Genomic DNA, 8,399 nt, shown 5'->3' with positions numbered 1-8,399 from the left:
AGAGAGTGTTAACTATGAATGTGGAAGGATTTAGAGGAAGAGGTAGACCTAAGAAGAAATGGATGGATTGTGTGAAAGACGATATGGGTAGGAGGGGAGTGAGCGAAGAAATGGTATATGATAGAAGAGTATGGAAGGAGAAAACATGTTGCGCCGACCCCAGGTGACTGGGAAAAGGGCAGGATAATGATATATATATATTTGTGTCAATCAATACATTCACTTGATTCAGAGCCAATGATCTGCCAACACAGTTGTATGTTTTCAATGCTCTTCTTGTAGAATTCCGGTGTGCGGGAGCTAAGAAACTCTTCAAAGACCTTTTTTCCCTACCAAGAATTAAAATCAGTTTTTAATGTTAACCTTGATAACTGCTGCTAACTCAACAGTAGATTGAGTATCATCAGCTTCCACTGTTGCCTTGACTTTAGTTTTCGGGCGACCACGGAGTTCATTTTGTAGATCAATAGTTCCATATCAATATTCAAACCAATAATGAGCCGTGCGTCTATTTGTAGTGCTCTCTCCATATACGTCATTAACCTTCTGAGCCGTATGTGCGGAATTGGTACAGCAACGGATATGTTCTCGTGTCCATATTGATAAAAAAGATTTAAATGTAGTGAATACAAAACACTATATAATACAATAAACAAATTTTAATGACTGATTATGAAAATAGAATTTGATATTTTCTTAACAAAACTAGCTGACCCGGCAAACTTCGTAGTGCCTCAATCGATAATTAAGGACCTAAACTTTTGTATAAAATAAACTTAAAACAAACAAAAGGAATCCGTCCGACGGGAGACACATCAAAGGAAAAACAAAATTGTTATTTTCATTTAATTCCGAGTATTTTCACATTAATCTACCTTTTAAACCTTCTCTGGACTTCCACAAATAGTTCAAGACAAAAATTAGCCAAATCAGTCCAGCCGTTCTCGAGTTTTAGCGAGACTAACGAACAGCAATTCATTTTTATATATATAGATTGCATGAATTGTTGATGTATGCTTGCGACTATGCGGTCGCGCGCAGACCTCGTCTTTATGCCATAATAATACCAGTGTGATCGAAGCTTTAGGCCGAGTTAAGCCATGCATAGCCGCCTACACAATTCCGGCGACACTTGTTCCCAACAAACTCAACATTGGTACGCGCACAGCGGAACTTTCTATTGTGTTTACTGAACTTCTGTTTTCATTAAAGCTTATTGAGTTTAACTTAACTTATAGGATACAAGATAATCATTTGTTTACATTTGTGCTTACTATTGATAATGCTTGTAAATTCGCAGAGTTCGAGAATGTACCGCTCTATGGCCGATTTATTGGAGCTTGACTGCCGTCGTACCAATAAAGATGGTAATCATTTCTCATCGGGTAGTCTTTTTGTGCTCTAGAAAATTAAGAAGACTGCTATTACCATTTGAAGGAGCGTATCGATTGAGTGAACTTTGATGACGTGGCGGGTTCAAATGAGATTTTCCCGTTCTCTTTGAACAGGCATGCTCTTTCTGGAGTTGTTGACTTAAATTTCACGTAAATCTGTCTACATTGCGTCTCAAAACTGGCCTATTTACAGATTATCGAGCTAAAGTCCAAGATTATCTTTAGAAAAATTAATACATGGAGTAGAAACTTTGTACCCCTTTTTACGAAAATTGCGCGAACGGAGGAGTATGAAATTTCTCACACTTATAGAGAGTGCAGAGAAGGAGTGCCGAATGTTAATATTTTTTTAATTATGCATAAAAAAATCGTTAAATCAATAAAGAAATCCTTACACATATTACCGTGTATTTGACACAACACATATACTCTGTGTTTATTGTAAGTTTTGTTATTGTAAAAATCTGTGGTCAAATTGAGAATAGATTAATATTGTTTGTCTTTAATATTATCTTTCTATAATGTAGTCTTGGCGAAATCTGTTATTACAGTAGTTAAAGTCTTTGACAATAGAACAATAATAATGTTCAAACCTATAATTTCACATAGCTATAGTCGAGCTTCGACTAAAGAGGGACCACCAGTCTTTAGAAAAATAAACTGCGCACATAAAGAAGATTGCTTAAACACGATCCCAATATTGATCGATGGGTCAGTAGCTTGCATTACTGAGTTAAAAACTCCCTTTATCGAAGTACAGACAGCACGCCAAATTAATGAAAAATGTAATCCAACACTTTTGTAAATAAATCTAATTTATCTTGTTTTTCGTTTAAAATGATACTTCAGAACCTTCCACTGTACTGAATAAATTTATAAAACACTGCTAATTAACACTTTGATGAAGAACCAATTTTGTTTTCAGATTTTTATAAGCTTTGATCACTTACTAATTTCACTTACGTCTTATAATTTTTAGCATTAATTATGATTTAGCATTTAAACAGTTAATTAAAGTCACAAATTTCGGATAATTGTGAATTATTCGTTCACCCTGTCGTAATGTAGCGAGTACGCTAATTACTAATTCTGGCTGCGAGTCTTTTGTTCTTGATCGAAATTTAAATTAAATAAATTAAAATAAAATGATTATATCTTTTGGATCACTACTGTAGATGTTGTTACCAATTGTGACTTCAGTAATAAAGAACTAATAATACACAGTAATGAAAACACCGTTTATTCTGTAAGATGGTACATGTGTTTACATAAAGACCGGCGCCGGGCAACTGGTGCAGTGTAATGCAATAATTGCATGCGCAAGCGCTTACGTGTCCCTACAATATCTATTTACGATTATGATTGAAGAGTTTTACAAAATTTTTTTTATTGCTTAGATTTGTGGACGAGCTCACAGCCCATCTGGTATTAAGTGGTTACTGGAGCCCATAGACATCTACAACGTAAATGCGCCACACACCTTGAGATATAGTTCTAAGGTCTCAGTATAGTCACGACGGCTGCCCCACCCTTGAAACCGAAACGCATTACTGCTTCACGGCAGAAATAGGCGGGGCGATGGTACCCACCCGCGCGGGCTCTCAAGAGGTCCTATCACCAGTAATTACGCAAATTATAATTTTGCGGGTTTAATTTTTATTGCACGATGTTATTCCTTCACCGTGGAAGTCAATCGTGAACATAATAAAATGTTAAGTACGTATTTCATGAGAAAAATTGGTACCCGCTTGCGGGATTCGAACACCGGTGCATCGCTCGATACGAATGCACCGGACGTCTTATCCTTTAGGCCACGACGACGACAGTATAATTTCAATACAATATTCTAATAGTCTTAATTATTTATTTATTTACTTAATTGTACTATAACCAAAGTGATCACCAATACAGAGCTTTGACGAATTGGCAAGAAGCTAAGTAACGTACCTGACAAAAGTCATCTTAATCATACAAACGACAATTAATGCGTTGACAAAATCGTGAAAAAAAATGTATAATAAAAAATATCTTTGGGTATAATAATGTATGTCTAGACCAGTGATTCTCAACCACTGTGCCGCGGCACTTTTGTGTTCCGGCAAATTTCAAAAGTGTGCCGCCAAATTTTGCAAATATATATTAATGTTAATATTATTAAATTATATCATTTAAAAAGAAAAATATTTTTAACATGAATATATATTTAAATCCACAAAAAAATAAATTATTTTATTATTTGCTTTGCAGCCTTGCATTTATGCAGTGTGTTGTAGTAAGTAAATAATTTTTATCTTTTTCTTTGTGTGCCGCCAAATTTTGAAATCGTTAAATATGTGCCGCAACAAAAAAAAGGTTGAGAATCACTGGTCTAGACTTTAATTAGGATGTTATCTATCATAGTTATTGCAAGTAAAAAGTAAACTCTATTAACTAATCGAATAAAAGCCACAGTTCCGAGAAAAAATATCGAAACAAACTCAGCAGGAGCAAGAAACTAATTAAAGTGTTACCGCGTTGCTTGACAACGTATAAAATTAAAAATTGTTTTAAAATAAACTGCAAGTAGAAATATGGTACAGAGTTGAAAACATTTTTGTTAATCCTAAAGATATCGCTAATGCCAAGGTGTGGATATGGCTAAAATTAGATATAAATATAATAGTAACGCATATTACGCCGATCCTCCATCAGAGGTATGGAAGATGACATTTATTGTCTTCAGATTTAGTCCATTCTCGGATCCAAAATATATGAAGTTAGTTAAACCAGCCAGAAACATCACAGGCTTTTCGTGTGCTCGTCACTATATCTCACAGAGAATTTTTAATAAAGGGAGTGTAACTGGCAAATACCGGAAAAGACTGGTGGTAGGACCTCTTGTGGGTCCGCGCGGGTAATGCGTTTGGTTTGAAGGGTTGCAGCCGTTGTAACTATACTGAGACCTTAGAACTTATATCTCAAGGTGAGTGGCGCATTTACGTTGTAGATGTCTATGGGCTCCAGTAACCACTTAATACCAGGTGGGCTGTGAGCTCGTCCACCCATCTAAGCAATAAAAAAATTGATTCTGTCCGCTTTTAATAATGACCTGCTTGCTACGCACGTGTCTATAATTATTTTGTTACAATGCATACGAAACGAATTGCAAATTCACGCGTATTTAAGAGGAAATGAAACAATGAAGACAAAAATAAACAATTTACATTACTAGGAAGCAACATTACAATCTAAATATTAACCTGAGACGACTCGCATATACGGAAATGGAAGAAAACATGCCTCGGTAAATAAAAGGTGAGAGAGAAAAAATGACATCCGTTTTCGTGTGGAATAATAAATGTATCTACTTTAATATCCTTGTTGTGGCATAAGAAAGTGGAAGATAAATAAATAAATTTCTCGAGGCATAATTTATAGAGAAAATAAATTAGTTCGTTTTCTCGACCTGAATCCACGCTGTAAGTATGTGGTAAAATTATTGAAGGACAAAAGTAATGTACGTGAAGTAATTTTGAAACTTTTTTTTGCCCCTACCTATTCAGTGGAAGGCTAAAGGGCTATTCCATCTACGCCCAGACAGTTAGGTTCGCTTACCGGCTCAACCTGAGAGAATTTGCTAACACTAGCCCTAGTAAGTAAGCCCTTTGGTAGGCAGCGGCTTAGCTCTGCCCCTGGCATTGCTGAAGTCCATGGGCGACGGTAACCACTCACCATCAGGTGGGCCGTATGACCGTCTGCCTACAAAGGCAATAAAAAAAAAATAGTAAGAGCAGCGCTTCGCAGAATCTACCGATGCTTCGGAATTGCGACCCACTGAGAAGATTCGGCGAGAAACTCAGTGGGCTCAATTTTTATTTAGCACGCGATAAAATTAAGATGTCTTACTTATTCCCGCTGAAACGTCTTAATCTGACGCCTGCTAATGAGAAATCGCAACGTTGATAATGCCTTTGAAGCGAACAAGTGTTTGTAAATAAGTAATATTTTGGTCGCCGGGATTTCTTTGTGTAATTTGATGGAGAATTAGAATTTGTTCATTACCATTCCTCGAATGGTAATTACTTATGAAAGGTAGGTAAATACTTGTTACTTATGACGACGTTTGCAGCTGCAAGTAAGTATTTTACTTTTTGACGAAGCATGTTCCTGATAACTTTATTTCTGTAATCTGACGAAGCGTGTTGCGGATAATAACATGTACTTTTAGGTTAGGAATATTGTGTTCTTTTTTTTATAATAAATAAATTAATTATGATTATATTTTGTTTAAAAAAAATAACAAAAAATATTAAAATAAATATCAAGTAAAAAAATAACGGACTAGCATTGAGGCTAATTTCAAATCTTGCTAGTATCTATTGTACAAATTCCAACAAACGTAATACTAACTTCTGTCTGTTTGTTTGTTGGTTGGCGCACGCTTCGGAACTTTTATACTGTTTAATTTTAGAAGTTTTTTATTTTTTTTTATTGCTTAGATTAGTAGTAAACCCAACAAACATACAGCTATTGTTAAGTAACTTAAAAAAGTCGTCTTGGCCTAAAGCAGTCTTTCTCAAAGTGGGCGATAACGCCCCCTTGGGGGCGTTTGAAACCTAGAGGGGGGCGTTAAGGGGCCCAGGAAAAAATGGGGGGCGTTGATGTGGGTTAGGGGGGCGCTGTAAAATTTGTAATTTCATTTACTTTATAGTATTTTAAATGTCACTAAAACTAAAACCGCCTACGACACAATAACGAATAATTAGTTTATATTTCTACCCTGTATGATGTTATAAAAACTTAAAATAATTAACATAGATTTCGTAGGATAGCCCACTCACCGTACGCCATCAAGTTGTAACAAGTTTCCGCGGAATATGATCGATGATAGTTAAAAAATTAGAGCAATTTTACGTTAATTACATTGCACCAGAAATTATTTTAAACATTAGAAAAAAACTACCATGCAGAGTTTTAAAATATTACACATACGTAAACTAACACAAATTGAGGTTTTCTTTACTTTCTTTCTTATTTTTAACATAAGGGCATTTTACAGCATTTTCCTAGCATTTTATAAGAAATTACTGATGTAAGAATCATAATTTTTATATAAAATGGAAATGCGTATATAATTATTGTTCAAAAACTTGTCTTAGATTATTATTTTTTACAATTTACCCATTACCGTCCAATGTCAAATAGTATAGTAAGCCTAAACAGCTCACTTATTGTAAACATTGTTTACTATTTTATTTCTATATAATAATAGGTTGGGGAAAAGTTTCTTCGCATTTTATAAGAAAATTCACAACATTTTTTAATATAGCTTATTCACATTTAACTAAAGTATGTCGGTACCATTTTGTTCGATAGCTTTTTGCCATCTTGTAGGTAGGGACATGATCCCATTGCTATAGAAATTTTGGGGCTTCTGATCAAAATACCGCGACAATTGGTTTTGGCAGTCCTCTCGTGATGTTAACCTGACACTGCCTAAAGAATTCTGAAGAGACCGAAACAGGTAGAAATCTGAAGGTGCAAGGTCACGGCGGATGCATTAACACCTCCAAGCCAAGCTCTTTTAATTTTTGCTGAGTGGCTAAAGATGTGTGAGGTCTAGCGTTATCGTGATGAAAAACCCTTCTGTTGATTAATTCCGGCCGCTTTCTCTCAACTTCTTGCTTTAATCTCATCAGTTGTTCGCAGTAGAGTTCAGAATCGATAGTCTTGCCTGGTGGTAACAGCTCATAATGGATAATGCCCTTCCAATCCCACCACGCACACAGCATCACCTTGTTGCGAGTTAACCCGAGTTTCGCCAGAGTCTGTGAAGCCTGACCGGCCTTTGACCACAACCTTTCTCGTACGTTCTTGTTGTACGTGATCCACTTTTCATCACCAGTTATCAGATTCTTCAAAAATGGTTCGGTTTCATTACGTCGTAACAAAGAATCACAATTGAGTACACGGTTCATTAGGTTTCTTTCAGTGAGCTCTTTTGTGTACCCAGTTTTTTTCAAATGCGCCATGACTATTTTGTGGTCAATTCCCAGTACTTCAGTTACGTCGTAACTACTGATATGCCGATCTTGCCCCACTTTTTCAAAAATGGCATCGATTTTATCCGTAATAGGGCGACCAGAGCGACGTGCATTTTTGACATCAAAATTTCCGGATTGAAAACGCTTAAACCAAATTTGTGCTACTCTTACAGAAACTGCACTAGCTCCATAAACATTGCAATTTTTTTTCACGGCTTGCGTTGCTTTTTTACCTTTTTTGTAGTAAAATTTTAAAATGTATCGAATATCTTCATTAGATTCACTCATCTTGACAGTACGAAAAATAAATAAAAATCACACATCTTCCTAATTTTAATTTGGAATTATCTTCTTTCGGATTTAAACTTTTAATGATACCAAAACCAGTCAGATACAAATAGTATAGCCAAAGAGATTTTATTACAAGTTCATACATTTTTAAGCTATTGCATAGCTTTTATCGCGAGCTTTGAGCGCGGCAACGTCACACTGCATGCGCATCATGAAAAGTCTCCCATCTCTCTCTCGCGCGGTTTAGCTTATGAGCGTGAAGGGGACAGTTAAGGTTTTGCCTTCATTAAGGTTTAATATGGCGTGGTCTTGTTTTGTTATTGTTTTAATATTAAATTATCATTGTCTAATTATAATGTCATAAGTTGATAAAAAATGCTATGCAATAGCTTTACCGCCGCAGCTCCCGAGTGCCACACGTTTTTTTTTTCTCAGGAGGAAATCGCCGGACTTCCGCCCTTCACTGGGGATGGAGGGTGGGGCATGTCGGAGTTGAACCGACTAAAACCTCCTGTCGCTCAACAACCAGCATTCAAACCTCGCATAAGACAGAGCTCATGAAAAGGCAAAGGAGGGAAAGTGAAGCGTTTAGTGCGGAGCACATCTCACCCTCCCCCTCGGGACGCCGGACTGGCGGTCGTCCGCGCCACGACCACCAGCCCTCTCGGTCGGCAGGTTGTCCGAAGCCCGC

The 8,399-nt window shown here is 36.5% G+C and overlaps 1 protein-coding gene across 1 annotated transcript in view; it reads right to left on the bottom strand.

Moving 5' to 3' along the window:
* Window positions 1-8,399, bottom strand: part of glv4-like (gloverin 4-like) — a 223,310-nt gene that overhangs the window by 150,843 nt on the left and 64,068 nt on the right. The gene's annotated exons all lie outside the window — the stretch shown is intronic.

The sequence above is a fragment of the Bombyx mori genome, chromosome 28, assembly GCF_030269925.1.
Source record: "Bombyx mori chromosome 28, ASM3026992v2".
Classification (NCBI taxonomy): domain Eukaryota; kingdom Metazoa; phylum Arthropoda; class Insecta; order Lepidoptera; family Bombycidae; genus Bombyx; species Bombyx mori.
The sequence above is the reverse complement of the archived record's forward strand: the minus strand, read 5'-3'. Positions and strand labels throughout refer to the sequence as shown.